Raw genomic sequence first — 15957 nt, 5'->3', positions numbered from 1 at the left:
AGGAGTAGGGAAAAAGCAAAATTGGGAAATGCAAACAAAAAGGGGGAGAAAGCTATCACAAGAAGTAACTTCTTATTTTCCTTGATACAAATAAAAGCCTAAAAATCAATGACCCTTTGAATTAGAATAACTTGTAACCAACAATACTTTTTTTTCATTATAAACAAGTCTAATCATCAAAACTCAAGCTTAACTTTCATTTCTTTCCATTTCAGAGAAACGACAACAATCAAGAGTGGTTTCCAAGGAGAAACTAAACTAAAGTTTTTCCTTTAATCAAAGCAGAGAATTTCTTCATCTCTGCCAACTCACCATCCATTCTTTCATTGGATGCATGTGAGTCCTTCCATCTCTGCGCATAGATAAGAACAAGGTTCCATGCTGTTGTTTTTCAATCTATTTGTCCATCAAACCTAAAAAAAAAAAGTCTGTGGCTTAAATTGTTACATTCAGTTATTAGAAACTAATCAAGGAGAGAAGCAACCTGGAAACTTCCTAACAGTGAGAACAATTAACCAGTGGAATGGCTTGCCTTCAGAGGCTTCATCCCTGGAGGATTACAAGAAGAGATTGAACAGTCACTTGTCTGAAATAGTATAGATTCTCCCGCTTTAGCAGGAGGCTGGACTAGAAGACCTCCAAGGTCCCTTCCAGCTCTGTTATTCAGCTCAAGAATTCTCTGAATTAAATAATACATATAATAAGACTGAGCTTTCTTACATCTACACCAGAGGAAAGGAGTGGAGAATTGCTTGGGGTGATTGAGATATGGAGATCTCATATGTGCACTGGTACCTTCAGGCAAGCATATTGTGGGTCAGGACTCCAACTTAACCTATTGGATAGCCAAGTAATACCTGCCTGAGCATTACAATATAGGTAGTCCTCAACTTACAACCACAATTGAGCCCAAAATGTATGTTGCTAAATGAGACATTTGTTAAGTGAGTTTTGCCTCATTTTACAACCTTTCTTGCCACAGTTGTTAAGTGAATCACTGCAATTGTTACCATAGTAACATGGTTGTTAAGTGAATCTGGCTTCTCCTTTGACTTTGCTTATCAAAAGAGGATCAGATGATCCTGGGACATCGCAACCATCATAAATATGAGTCAGTTGCCAAGCATCTGAATTTTGATTACATGGTCATAAGCATGAACATTTGTCATAAGTCAGCTTTCCCTGTGCTGTTGTAACTTTTAACAGTCACTAAATGAACTGTTGTAAATTAAGAACTACCTGTAATAATATGGGAAGAGAAATGACAGCTAAAAGGTAGGATATAAGCTTTCTCAAAGCCAAAGGCTTTGAGGGAGGCTGGAGCGGGAGGTTCCCCGGAGGTGAAATGGCAGGCGCCCCGCCGGCAGAGCCTCCCGGTGGAAGGCGAGTGAAGGGCGCCGTGACAGGAGAGGCTGGCCGTCCCTGAAGCCAGCTCTCGAGGAAGGAGGCAGAGATGAGGCCCAGGGCTCGCTTCCCTGCCTCCTTCCTCTGAGAGCTCCAGGCAGCAGGGGAAACGAGGCTTCTTCGCCAGCTTCCCAGCTGGCAAAACAGAAATTTTCGCCAACTGGAAGGTATGTGTGTGAGAGAGAGAGGGGGGGAGAGAGAGAGAGAAAAAAAAGAGTAAGAGAGAATAAAAGGAAAGGAAGAGGGAGAGAGAGAGAGAAAGAGAGAGACAAAGAGAGAAAGAGAGAGAGAGAGAGAGAGAAAGAAAGAAAGAAAGAAAGAAAGAAAGAAAGAAAGAAAGAAAGAAAGAAAGAGAAAGTAAGTGGGGGAGAGAGAGACAAGAAAAAAAGAAAGAACCAAGGAAGGAAGGAAGAGAAAGGAAGGAAAGAAAGAAAGAAAGAGGGAGAGAGAGATATAAGAAAGAAAGAAGGAACGAAGAAAGAAAGAAAAAGAAAGAGAACTTATGATCACAATTGAGCCCAAAAGTTTGGTTGCTAAGCAAGAATGTTGTTAAATGTGTTCCACCACATTTTACAAGTTGGTCGCCCCACCCGGTCACATGACCACCAAGCCACGCCCACAAAATAGGCCACACCTACAGAATAGGTTCTAAAAAAAATTGAAACCCACCACTGTCACTGATACTACATATGTTCAGAGTAATCTGAGCTTCAGCTACAGAAGCAAGTAGATCTTTAGGGGAAGAAGAACAGCAAGCCTAGAGGAGTTAATGGGTGGAAAGGGTGTAGCACCGGCGCCCCCTGATGGTCGCTGTACAAATAACAGTGACAGAGATAGGGTTCATTTTATACTTGGGTACACCCCATTAATTGGATTTAAATTACTGATTATTACTGTTTAGTGCAATCAAGGTACAGCTGTTGCCAGTTTGTTGCACACAACCAAGATGATTCCCTCAAGGCTGTACTTCTGTTGTTAGGTTGCGGCATTTCACTGCATCGGACAAGCTGCAGTTTGCACCTGGCAAAATTAGTTTTTAGTTCCATCTGGTAGCATTCTTCCATTGTTGTTAGGGTTGCTACTTTTGTTTTGCTTTTTTAATTAAGAAGTGACTTTTAAATTGGATGGGTAAAAAAAATATCAGTGTAGATCGAGAAGAGAAGTAACTTAGAACTAAGAGGAAATTTCCGATTTGTTCTGATAGAACAATTAATCAGGGGAACAACTTGTTTCCAGAAATTCAGAGAAGAGCAACTAAGATGGTCAAAGGCCTGGTGACTAAAACATATGAAGAATGGCTGCAGGATTTGGGTTTGGCTAGTCCAGGACTATCAAAATGCCAGGCCAGATGTGTCACACGCTGGCCACACCCACACCTGGTTTAGGGAAGGGGGGAAAGTTGCACTACATCATGTGATGATGCCATGACAACGTGAGTTTGACAACCTTGGGCTAGTCTAAAGAAAAGAAGAATTAGGGGCAATATGACAGCAGCATTCCAGGATTTGAGGGGCTACCACAAACAAGAGGGGATCAAATTATTGTACAAAGCACCAGAAGGCGGGACAAGAAACAATGGTAGGAAACTAACCAAAGAGGGAAGCAACCTGGAATTAAGGAAAAACTTCCTAACAGTGAGGACAATTACCGTATTTTTCGCCCTATAAGACGCTCCGGAATATAAGACGCACCCAATTTTAAAGGAGGAAAATCTAGAAAAAAAAGATTCTGAACCAAATACTATAGTAAAATATTTTATATCAACTGTATAAAGTTAACAGCAGTTTAAGAACAATTTTATGTCAACCATGTAACACAGGGGTGTCCAAACTTTTTTCAAAGAGGGCCAGATTGGATGAAGTGAACATGCTGGAGGGCCGAACATTTTTCCGAACATTCTTTGAACAATAACAATTAAATGCAAATGAATTATTTTATGCCAAGTTAATTGCAAATGGCATACTTTTCATTTCATAACATTAAGATCAACTGACAGCTGAGTTTTCACAATGTATCCATCTTTTCCCGGAAGACTTGTGTTTAGTACATTCAGATGCTTTCTTTCCTCTTTCCCTCTTACTTGTCTATCCTTCCTTCCACCCTCCCTTCCTCCTTCCCTTCCTTCCTGCCTCCCTTCCAGTTCCCTCCTTCCTCTTTCCTCCTGCCTGCCTGCCTTCTTTCCCTCCTGCTTATATATGCTTCCTTCCTTCCTTGCACCTCCCTCCCTTCTGCCTGCCTGCCTTCTTTCCTCTTTCCCTATCCTCCTATCCTTCCTTTCTCCCTCCCTCCTTCCCTGCCTCCCTTCCAGTTCCATCCTTCCCTCCTTCCTTCTGCCTCCTGCCTGCCTGCCTGCCTGCTTGCCTTCTAGAACGCTAGATGGGACACAATCAAACTTGATTCAAAGGCTTTCGCTCCTGAGATCGGTGCACTGCCATCCAAAATGCTATTACTACGATCTCTGCCACCTGGAACTGCCCGAGCATCCTGGGAGGTGACACGAGGCTGGCTTCTGGGCCTGGTGAACGCTTCATTGGGTGAGGGATCCTTACCAACTGCCTTGAAAGAGGCGGTGGTGAGGCCCTTACTCAAGAGGCCTTCACTGGACCCAATGGAGCTGGCTAATTATCGTCCAGTCTCCAACCTTCCTTTTTTAGCGAAGGTTGTTGAGAATGTGGTGGCGCAGCAATTTCCGCGACACCTTGACGAATCCGAATATCTAGACCCACGCCAGTCTGGCTTCCGACCCGGACACAGCACAGAGACAGCCTTGGTCGCGCTGGTCGATGATCTCTGGAGGGCCAGAGATAAAGGTTGCTCCTCTATCCTGGTCCTATTAGATCTCTCAGCGGCTTTTGATACCATCGACCATGGTATCCTATTGCGCCGGCTGGAGGGGATGGGAGTCGGAGGCACCGTTTTACGGTGGTTCGGCTCCTACCTCTCCGACCGGTCGCAATGTGTGTTGACGGGGGGGCAGAGGTCGACCCTGAGGTCACTCACCTGTGGGGTGCCACAGGGGTCGGTCCTCTCGCCTCTCCTGTTCAACACATATGTGAAGCCGCTGGGTGAGATCATCCGTGGTTTTGGGGTTGAGTACCACCTCTACGCTGATGATACTCAGCTGTACGTTTCAACCCCAAACCACCCCAGTGAGGCTGTCGAAGTGATGTCCCGGTGTTTGGAAGCCGTCGGGGTCTGGATGGGGGACAACAGACTCAAACTCAACCCCTCCAAGACTGAGTGGCTGTGGCTACCGGCACCTCGGTTCAGTCAGCTAATTCCAACGCTGGCCATAGGGGGCGAGCAGCTGCCCCCTGTGGAACGGGCGCGCAATTTGGGCGTCCTCCTAGATGCCCGGCTGTCAATGGATGATCATGTGGCAGCCGTGGCAAGGGGGGCGTTCCACCAGGTTCGCCTGGTGCGCCAATTGCGCCCCCTCCTGGACCGGGATGCCCTACGCACGGTCACTCATGCACTGGTGACGTCTCGCCTGGACTACTGTAACGCTCTCTACATGGGGCTTCCCTTGGGACGCGCCCGAAGACTGCAGCTAGTCCAGAACGCAGCCGCGCGGGCGGTCATGGGGAGTACCAGGTACTCCCATGTGACACCGCTCCTGCGTGAGCTGCACTGGCTGCCTGTGGTCTTTCAGGTGCGTTTCAAGGTTTTGACCACCATCTTTAAAGCGCTCCATGGCATAGGGCCCAGTTACCTGCGGGATCGCGTCCTCCCACATACATCCCTGCGGCCAATTCGCTCTCACAGAGAGGGGCTTCTCCTGGTGCCGTCCGCTAGGCAATGCCAGCGGGCGACGCCAAGGGGTAGGGCCTTCTCTGTGATGGGCCCAACCCTCTGGAATGACCTCCCACCCGACATTAGAACCACCACCGACTTCCACTCCTTCCGGCAGAAACTAAAGACTCACCTGTTTCGACTGGCTGGCCTGGCATAATTTCAATGCCTATCTCCTGGCATTTATATTTTACTGGTTTTTAAGGGTATTATTCTATAGTCTTAATTTTATTGGGTATTGGGATCTTAATGTCTGTTTATTTTAATTATTTATTAGCAATACAGTCCTGCACATCTTTTATCCTCCTCTTATCCATCCATCCATTTTATATTTGTATATTTATATCCCCCATGTAGTAATTTTAACTGTTTTTAATTTTGTTCTTTGACATGGACTGTACACCGCCCCGAGTCCCTTTCGGGAGAGGGGGCGGTCTATAAGCGCTAATAAATTCTTTCCTCTTTCCCTCCAGCGTGTCTGCTTTTCTTTCCTTCCTTCCACCTCCCTTCTGCCCTCCTGCTTTGTTTCCTCTTTCCCTCTTACTTGTCTATCCTTCCTTCCACCCTCCCTTCCTCCTTCCCTTCCTTCCTGCCTCCCTTCCAGTTCCCTCCTTCCTCTTTCCTCCTGCCTGCCTGCCTTCTTTCCCTCCTGCTTATATATGCTTCCTTCCTTCCTTGCACCTCCCTCCCTTCTGCCTGCCTGCCTTCTTTCCTCTTTCCCTATCCTCCTATCCTTCCTTTTTCCCTCCCTCCTTCCCTGCCTCCCTTCCAGTTCCATCCTTCCCTCCTTCCTTCTGCCTCCTTCCTGCCTGCTTGCCTTCTTTCCTCTTTCCCTCCAGCATGTCTGCTTTTCTTTCCTTCCTTCCACCTCCCTTCTGCCCTCCTGCTTTCTTTCCTCTTTCCCTCTTACTTGTCTTTCCTCACTCCCTCCTCCCCTCCTTCCCTCCTTCCCTGCCTGAGCGGGCTTCTTGCATGGCCCCAGCCCACCAGCCGGTGGCTCATCTAAAACTTTTAACTTCCCAATCTAGCGTTCTCCACCCACCCACCCCCAATCCGCCCAGATCTGTCATGCAGCAAAGAGATACAGTAGCTGGGCGCAATAGCAGCAATAGCAATAAGCAGATCCGGAGAGATTTGGGGTTGGGGGTGGAGAACGCTAGATGGGACACAATCAAACTTGATTCAAAGGCTTTCGCTCCTGAGATCGAAGCCTTTGAATCAAGTTTGATTGTGTCCCATCTAGCGTTCTCCACCCCCAACCCCAAATCTCTCCGGATCCGGAGAGATTTGGGGTTGGGGTGGAGAACGCTAGATGGGACACAATCAAACTTGATTCAAAGGCTTTCGCTCCTGAGATCGGTGCGCTGCCATCCAAAATGCTATTACTACGATCTCTGCTGCCTGGAACTGCCCGAGAAGTGGCAGGTAAAGCGGGCGCTGCAGCGATCGTGGTACCAGCATTTTGGATGGCAGCGCACCGGTCTCAGGAGCCTAAGCCTTGAGGCACCTTTCGTTTGCAGGAGGAGGGCAGCTTAAAGCAGCGCCCCAGCAATGTGAGGAGCCGCTGCCACTGCCACCACCGCCTAAGCCCTCTCGGGAGCCCAGCCGAGCGGGAGCTCTGAAAGCGAAACCTTTCTCCTTTCCAGCCATCACGATCTCTGCAGCCCCCTCTTTGCCTGCCCCATTTTCAGATGACCCAGTGGCTACATTCGGCTTACAAGATGCACTCAGATTTTTACCCTCTTTTTTGGAGTAAAAAAGTGCGTCTTATAAGGCGAAAAATACGGTAACCAGTGGAATAGCTTGCCTTCAAAAGTTGTAGGGACTTCATCACTGGAGGTTTTTAAGAAGAGACTAGACAACCACTTATCTGAAATAGAATATTTTCTCCTGCTTGAGCAGGGAGCTGGACTAGAAGACCTCCAAGGTCCCTTCCAGCTCTATTCTAAGTTGTGAATATTCCAATGCTGGAAGTTCTTAAGAAGAGATTGGACAACCGTCTTAAATGAAATAGAGTTTCCTACCTGAGCAGGGGGTTGGATTAGAAGACCTCCAAGATCCCTTCCAACTCTGTTATTCTGTTCTGTTTAGATGTTTTTTAAAAATTAACTGTAGCATCAAGTTCTTCAAACATGCACTAGAGAGAGTACGGAAGCATCAGGAGGAAAAGCATAATAAGCACTGATATATCCAAATGGAAAGTCATAAAATACAGTATGACTAAAATGTAACAGTTCATCTAACATGCCACAATAGAATTTGCCTTAAGTGTTTAAGATACAGCACAGATCAGGAAGAAATATCCATATACTGAAATATAATATCAGTATTATGTTTGCTATTATGTTAAACACAGTGGCATGCCAAACAAATCTTGAAGTAGTGTGTCTTAGCTTAAAAATATTTATATCACTTGGCCTGGTCAAAATTACTTCATCCCTAAAAAGTCTACAAATATAACACTCCTTAAAGTAAAAAAGCATATTTGTTTACATTATTTCACTTTATTACTTGATCAGCGTTAACTCTCTATGCCACAGAACTTCCCCCTTCACCAAGCCAGGAAGGATTCTTCTTTTCCAAGGGGACAACTTTCTTACTGATTGAGGTCAGTCCTGATTTTGTGGCACATCTGAAACTTAGAAGATCCTGTTGTGACCGGGGTGTCAAACTCACGACAACATGTTGTCTTCACTTGACGTATCGCTCTGCCTGCTCTTCTCCTACATAATTACTGTTAAAGAAAGCGCTCCCAATCCCTAAGGGCTCCAGACGCGGAAGACACCAAAAGTGGAGGCCAGACTTGTTAAACCACTCCCAAATATTCTGTCTGGCAAACCCAACCTGAATCAAACTTCAGGCTCCAATGGACTCTGCGAGGCTGGCCCTTTCTAAGAGACTTCCATTGCGTACAAAATTCACTATTCCACACCCCTGTCTTGGAAATAAACAGTGGTCAGCTCCTGCCTTCACTTCCTGTCACCTAGCATACAAAACCTTTGCAATTCACCATAGCAATTACAGAGAATCCGTCTCTATTGAGTTTCCCCCTTTGTTTTTCCTGGAAAGAATGAACTCGGGTCAGGCTCACAAATCTGATTATTTACAGGGACTATGATGGATGCAACACTCATAGCTTGCAAGGGTCAGCTCTTTGTCAATCAATGCTTCACAGAAGGATGGATCTCAACCTTGCCCCTCCAAATATTATGGTGTTTATGAGGGGAAAACAGGCTTTGCTTCTGGAAGATATATTGGGAAGTGGAGCTTGATTCATTCCCTTGTACTCATTTCTCTTGTACTATTTCTTGCTGTATATATACCGTACTCTGTTGCCTTCACAAACACACACACACACACACACACACACACACACACACACCAGCCTCTTTGAACTAGTTTCAAAATGGCTTTTTTATTACTACAATGTCTCTGTATAACTAAGTCCCAATCTAACTGTTGAATACATCATCTCTGTCCACCAAATTGTTTCTTTCATGGTCCAAAACAGAGTACTAGATCACTTGGTGTCCTCCTTTTCATGTCCATCCTGTTACTATTATATGCGTAAAAGGGTTAAAACTAGAATAGCCCAAGGCCACTCCTTCTGGGACTCTTCATGCTAATTTCCCACAGAATCTTTTCCAGTGGCTCTGGAAAGTTTCATGCAAGATATAGACATATACAGGAGTTAATGCAGTTAGTTATTCAATCAATTAAAAACAAATTATGGTAGAAGACAAACACGATTTAAAAAAAACATATGATACCATCTCTCTCTGTGTGTGTGTGTGTGTGTGTGTGTGTGTGTGTGTGTGTGTGTCTTTTATCTGATTTTGACAGTTAACTGTATTTTTTTTTGACATTTGCTGATGTCTAATAACTCAACAAGCAATTCATTTTGCTAGTTATATTGAGAGATCTGTGCTCAATTGCTTTGAACTGGATACAGGGACTGACGGGGAGCTGCATGAAGATTACCCACAATAATTTCCAAACATCAACTGAATTTACGCATGATAAGTAACTCTTCACTAGGAGAAGTTTTTAAACTCCAGAACCTGTTTTGCAACCTTTCTCTCTCTTTTTTTTTTTAAAAGATTGCTGGCGGGTGGGGACTGGGGAGACATTTCAAAAGAGAAAAACCCTGGTTTTTTTTTCCCCTTTCTTTCCCCAGACATTTTTCACCCTACATCTACACCTCTGCGTATCTATGAAGAACCCTACAATTATTTTTAAATAGAGATGTGCAATGTTCTGTGCCAAAGTAAGTGAGGCTGATTCTGATCGAGTGAGGGCATTTGCTCTCGCTCTCTCCCTCCCTCTACTTTAGAAGAGCCCCATTTCCTAGGTTGGGTGGTGGCCACATAGGCTCAACCCAGTTGTTGCCTCCTGAACTCATGTTTGAGTTCAAAAGGCAACAACTGGGTGCAGTCAGGCTCCCACCCACTTTTTAATGTCTCCTATATTTAAACACATATTTTCTTTGGCTGACTATCACTTGGGCCCAAGAAGAAGTCCTGCTTCTTTAAGAAGCAACCTATTGCATGCTTTGCTCCCCACCACCCACTCCTCTAAATTGGGCTCAAGGGTTTATGCAAACCTAATCCTGTGGTCAACCAAAAACAATGATTTGCAAGGGAACAATTCCCTTTTACAGCCATCCCTTATGCACTAAAGGAATTTGGCAAGTATAAGTACTCGGAAGGAAGATACCAGTTTAAAGCAAATCTAAGATTGCACAAGGGATTTCCCCCTGCCCTAGATTTCCCTATCTGCTTTACTGATAATGGGGTCTTGCTCAAACAATAACAGATGTTGCAGAAGGATGTCTCCCTAGCATGATGCTGTCAGAGCCCTGAACACATCTGGGGCCTTTTCTTAATCTGAGCAATAAGCATAAGCTTGTTAGTGACTAAATCAGCTGCTCTTTCTTGGACCCATATACTGAAGGAATTTGGGAACGTTGTTTATGACTTTGAACCCTTGCCAACTCTTCTGTTCAAACCAGGAGCAACCCAGTCACATGGTTCTACTTTTTCCCCTCTTGGTCTTGATGAAGGAGATGTCCTTCTGAGTTCTGCTCCAAGTGGGGGAAAAGACACTGGAGATATGGAGGCTGCTTGGAAAGATGGTTTTAATGGTGGACAGGACCACATGGCTTGAGTCCTGAACAGAAAAGGTGATCACATGCTTCAATGTTGGGTGGAGAAGAAGAGAGGGCCAAGGAAGGGGCTTGCTGATCTTTTTATAATCTGTTCCGCCCCACCTCCCTGTTTCCTGTTCCTGTGTAAAAAATGTATTCTGATTGGTAGTCAGACTCCCATGGGGCCATGCAGGGGTAACTCTCTAGTCTAGGCTGTGTTTTGAATCCAGGTATGGTTGAGTTCTCAGATGCCATGTGGTGAGTGGGTGAAGGCTAATCATGCATTAATCCCATCACTCTGGAGCTGAAGGGGAGGACTCTTTATTATGTAAAGGGACTGGCTTGGCCTTCTTAATGGCCCATTGATAAAGGGGGATGGGCAGGAATCTACAGGGAGCTATTCTCTCTTTAAAACATGGTTCTTCCTTTTCACATCCAGGGAAATATTCTGCTTTTTCCATATTTCCTAGGATATTTCATTTTTCAGGGAGAAGGCTAGGTGATAACTTCCTACAGTCTCTTTTGGAATGTCCTTTGTTAGTCTTCCAGACCTTCTAACTCCCGTTTTTCTACCTGGATTACTGATACTTTTGCTTCAAAGTAGAATCTCTTATCAAACAAGAAGGAAAGTTCCACTATCTTCTTTCTCTGGCTCCGATGAGATACAATCGGATGAGCTCTGAGCATTTTTGCTCATCCCAGATTGAAGTTCTTGGAGGCTTCAGATTCAGAAGCCAGACTCCCATACCCAAGCTGGACTTGAGGCAAGCCAGTGCGATTATCATGCAAGCAAGATCCTTCACTAAGTTATACAGACTCCCTGGATCTCTGAAGCAACTCATCTGACTTGAATTCCATAGCTTGGAAGGGTCAGCTGGTTTCAGCTCGTCAGTTGATATCAATCCCCATTCCTTGATCTGGATTGAGTCCCCATCCTCAGGGGAACAGTGGTTTGCAGAAGGACCATACTAAGCCCACTTAGTCAAAGAGGGACCTTCCTTCCCTTCCAACGGTTTGTGGATGCATCTAACATTGGTCTTCAAGGACAAAGTGCACAAGCTACAAAGAAAATCTGCTCCTTTCCTGCCCCATCCTTATTCAATACAGAAACATTTATTCTACTTTATTCCCATTTCTATCTGTGCAAAAAGCGCTTCTCCTTAGCCAGGTGTATGAATGCCGCATCTTATAAATTTCCCTCCCTCCTCGCTGTGGCTGGATGCCTCCAAAATTCTGGATTTTAGTTAGTTTATTTTTTTATGGCCATAAGAATCTCTGTTTTTTGCTTGCTCCTATCACTGCATGTTGTGTAAAGTGGATCACTTAACAAGTTCTCCCAGTTCCTCCCATTCTTTGATTATCTGCCATTCCTTTATCTTCTGTGGAATCTAATGCTGAATCCAGTATAATTGAATTCACTCTCTGGAATTTGGTTTTTCCTTATTGAATAGAATTTGCAACTCTCCAAAAACCTAGCCTTTCTCTTATTGTAACAAAAATGCTATTTATGAACTCCTGTCTTTCTCTCATTTAACCATGTGCTTCATTCATATATTTTTAAAATTATGTTGGTGCTTTATGTTTAGTCTGGATTCCTGGCAAATAGCAGAACTAGCCTACAGTTTTCTTGGCAAGATTGTGAGAAGGGACTGATGTCCCCTGGGTCAAGGTCAACCAGTTGGCTTTGTGATGAAGGAGTATATGAATCAATATGAATTAAAATTGGCTATTTGCTTTTATTATGAATTGCTTATGTTACTATAACTGATTAAACCAATATTTGCTGTTTGTTTCTGATATGATATACTGCTAGAAATCATTTATTAAGAATTAAGCTTTGTTATTGGCTTCTGCTTATATGATTGTATACTGTCAGAAATTAGTTGTTTTCTAGCCTAGCAAATTGTAACCTTAATACTGGATGGCATTACTGCAAATGTTATCTCACTGTTGCGTCTAGCTTCTATTCTTGGCATCAAAGCTAGGCACATTCTTGAAAGCTAGTAGAATAAATTGTTACACGGGAATATCAGTCCCCCTAGATAAAGGAACCAAACTAGGGAGTTTTCCTGGCTCATAAATCCTTAAAGCATTCTGCTGAAAAACAACTTGGCAAAGGGGGGCTGCCACCCCCTACCCAAGGCTATAGGAATACTCCATAGATAAGGGAGACAGAGACAGGAGCTTGAACAAAAGACCGCTTTAAAGATCACGTTGGTAACTATTCTTGGTCTCTGATTGGATAAACTTTGTTTCTATCTGCCAAAAATGTATATAATACTCTGAGCCATTCTTGCAGGGGTGTGGCTGTTCCTTACATGCATTTGTTTGTGTGTTTTGGATATAGTTTTGCAACCCAGCTTTTGCTATGGCCATACATAAAAGCTGACACTTTTGCAAGCCTCGTCTCGAGTCTCACTCTCTTTGGCATTTCAGTGGCTTGGGAAAGCTACTGGAAACTTACTTGTGCCTAAGGCAGGATTAGAACCACAGTCTCAAAGTTTTTATCTGGTGCCTTAACCACTATCAAACTAGCACACTCAAACATATTTTTGTGCCTATTACATATTTGATTGCCTGAAGGAATATTCAGAACTAATGAAGTAAATAAATTGTTTGGTTAATAAGTATAATTTCATTTTTGGACTTCTGGAATGCATAAGCCTGATTTGTGAGCAACAGTGTAAAAAGATCCTCACAGAATTGGCCCTGTGGGAAGCCACAGTAATAAGCTGACAAAAAAAAAGTGGGGAAATACCCACGTTGGCTGCAAAGCACACAGAAACACTTCAGATCCAAATACTGAACACTAATTTTTAAACCTGCATTCTAGTCAGAGGTGGTATTCAGCAGTTTCTGACCAGTTCTGGAGAACCGGTAATGGAAATTTTGAGTAGTTCAGAGAACCGGTAAATATTACCTCTGTTAGCCTTTTGTAAGCCCCTCCCTAAAATCTAGCTGTGTTCCCAAGCCTGAATGCATCCAGCACCCTGTTTTCTGGCTTGATTGCTAACTGGTCAAGTAAGCTGATCAGGAGGGAATGGAGATTTTACAGTATCCTTCCCCTGGAGTGGGGAGGGAATGAGGATTTTGCAGTATCCTTCCCCTTCTACGCCCACCAAGCCACGCACACAGAACCGCTAGTAAAAAAAATTGAATCCCATTCTAATGCTAGATATCTTTTTTTTTTAAAGTCACCTGTTTAATACAATCTGAGTCTTGAAACAACAGCACAGCTGGGGAAGAAACTACACTAAAATAAAATTTTAAAAGTGGGCCCCTTTAGGTTAATTAATGTCCTTATACCATAAACTTTCAAACCTCAAGCCCAGTTCTTCAGAGGGATTAATCCGTCATTCTCCACTGCAGGCAGAAATGACAGAAAAGTCATTTACATTCTGCACTGTTGTAAGGGCGTGTGGGCAACTGCCAGTGTGTCTTAAGTACCAATGTGCTCTCCTGTTTTCCTCAAATTACAGCACTGAGTTGTCTTGCGCCATGTGTTTAGGATGTAATTGCAAAGTAAAGAGTTTTCCAGAATAGATTCTGCCTAGAATAGGGCTTAAAATCTTCTGAGTTTAATTGGATCATCATGAAGTATCTTGTCACATGAGGCCTTTTCCCAATGAGGATTTGGTGATCTCCACTCATTCTCCTCTAGGCAAAAAAACCATATTCTCATTCAATCAGGTGTCCTGTTGTCAAACTCTGTTCTGCCTCTCTTTCCTCTGGTCCCAGTCTTTGCCAGCCATCTTGTTTCCTTTCAACATAGAAGATGAAATGGTATGCGAGGAAGACCTTGGGGCAGAGGTGGGTTGCTCCCGGTTCAGCCCAGTTCAGCCGAACTGATAATGGAATTCAGGCCTGGGTTGCAGAACCGGCAGCAACCCAGGCCTGCCACGCCCCCGAACTGGTTCCCTCGCCGCCGCCTTTTTGGTTTTTTGTGACTGCGCATGCGCAAAGTTCTAAGTTGTTCTGCGCATGTGCAAAGAACAATTTACATTGAACAGCGCACGTATGGGTTGTGAACCGGTAGTAAAACCGGCAGCAACCCACTCCTGCCTTGTGTTATTCGGTGAAGAGGTGTTGCCAAGCTGAACAATCAGATAAGGGACAGCATAGCCCACAGCTGAACATTGGGAAAGGCAAGAGACTCAAAAGTACTTTGTACTTTGCAAAATTCTGTGAACGTAGCTTTACACTAAAGTGGATTTAGCTCATCTGGTTGTTATTCTAGTTTCCCTGGCAAGACCAACAGCAAGTGATGAAGAGTAACAGGTTTCGTACACCTTGAAGCTATCTGTCAGTGTTCCAATGAACCTCTCTCTCAGCTGTGCAACTGATGGGCTGCAGCAGGTTGCTAGGTACGTCCACTCCTCCGGAGGTTCTTCCCACTCTGCTGCTCTCTTTTCTCTCCATCTTGGGCCCTGGGTGAACATTGCTCCAGGGGAAGTAGAGGGAACTTGTCTTCGGATGTCTTCTGCACCACACCCTGCCACAGTTCCTCGGTCGGCTGATGGAATCCCCTGGCTGCCACAACCTCTTCCTGCACAGCTATCTGCTCAGCTTTCTCTGGCTGTCCCTTTGAACAGGTCACCACCATTTGGGTGCCAAAATCCACCTGCACAGCAGCCAGGGCGTCTTTTGATGTGGCTGTCCTGGGCTTGGCCACCTGCTCCTCTTTCCGTTTCATTCAGGACCTCTTCTCCTGGGAGTTCACAGCTCTTCTGTAGAGAGACAGACAGGCTGCAGAAACCCAGGGCTCCTTGTAGATTTTAATTTTTGTAGATCTGGTTTAATGTCAACGTCCCGACTGATGAACCCAACCAAAGTAAGCATGGCTGAGACGATCCAATCTCTTAATGCAAAACTTTAATTAGTGCCCTCATCTTTGCCGAGATGATGTACTCATTAAAGTTTTGCAATAAGAGATTGGATCATCTCAGCTGTGCTTACTTTGGTTGGGATCATCAGTTGGGATGTTGACACTGTCCTTGGATGATATCAGAATAAGAGGAGAAACACTACTTTACTTCCAATACAAGTAACAGCTGCCTAAGCTTGTCACACTAATGGTCAGGAGATGGGATGGAAACCATACAGAGGACATAGCAGAAGTCAGATGTTTCCAGGACGTGTTTCTCCTTGGTAAAGTAGAAGTGAGGAAAACAGATTAAGGGTAAGCAGATCAGAAGATGTATTCAGTGCTGGGATTCAAATAATTTAACAACCAGTTCTTTGCCCTAATGACCAGCTGAGTAGGCAGGGCTTGGTGGTCATGTGACTGGGTGGGTGTGGCCAACTCAACGTCACTCACGTCGATGGGCGCTTTGCCTTAGCTGTTACAATGTAATAAGGGTTAACTGGAGAGGCAGTTTCTGTAATCAGGACAATAAAGTTTAGGCTGGAAGCAACACCAGAATGTTTCCTTCATGCCTTCCTTACAGGATTAGCCCTGTAAAGTGGGAAAAAAAACAAAAGGAGATTTCTTCCAACAACCGGTTCTCTGAACAGCTTAGAAAGTTAACAACCGGTTCTCCCGAATAGGTGCGAACTGGTTGAATCCTACCACTGGATGTATTATATACTTCTAAGACAACTTAGATCTTACTTCA

At 44.5% G+C, this 15957-nt stretch overlaps 1 long non-coding RNA gene across 1 annotated transcript in view; it reads left to right on the top strand.

Annotated features, from left to right (window-relative positions):
• Positions 1 to 213: 213 nt before the first annotated feature.
• The window catches only part of LOC309382666, a 54232-nt gene continuing 38488 nt past the window's right edge, over positions 214 to 15957 (top strand). The window contains exon 1 of the long non-coding RNA XR_014173694.1: positions 214 to 336. This is a non-coding gene — a long non-coding RNA (uncharacterized lncRNA). The remainder of the gene's footprint in view (positions 337 to 15957) is intronic.

This window comes from Natrix helvetica (assembly GCF_964273705.1).
Source record: "Natrix helvetica genome assembly, chromosome: 1".
Taxonomy (NCBI): domain Eukaryota; kingdom Metazoa; phylum Chordata; class Lepidosauria; order Squamata; family Natricidae; genus Natrix; species Natrix helvetica.
Note: the sequence above shows the minus strand (reverse complement) of the source record. Positions and strands in the feature narration are given on the sequence as shown.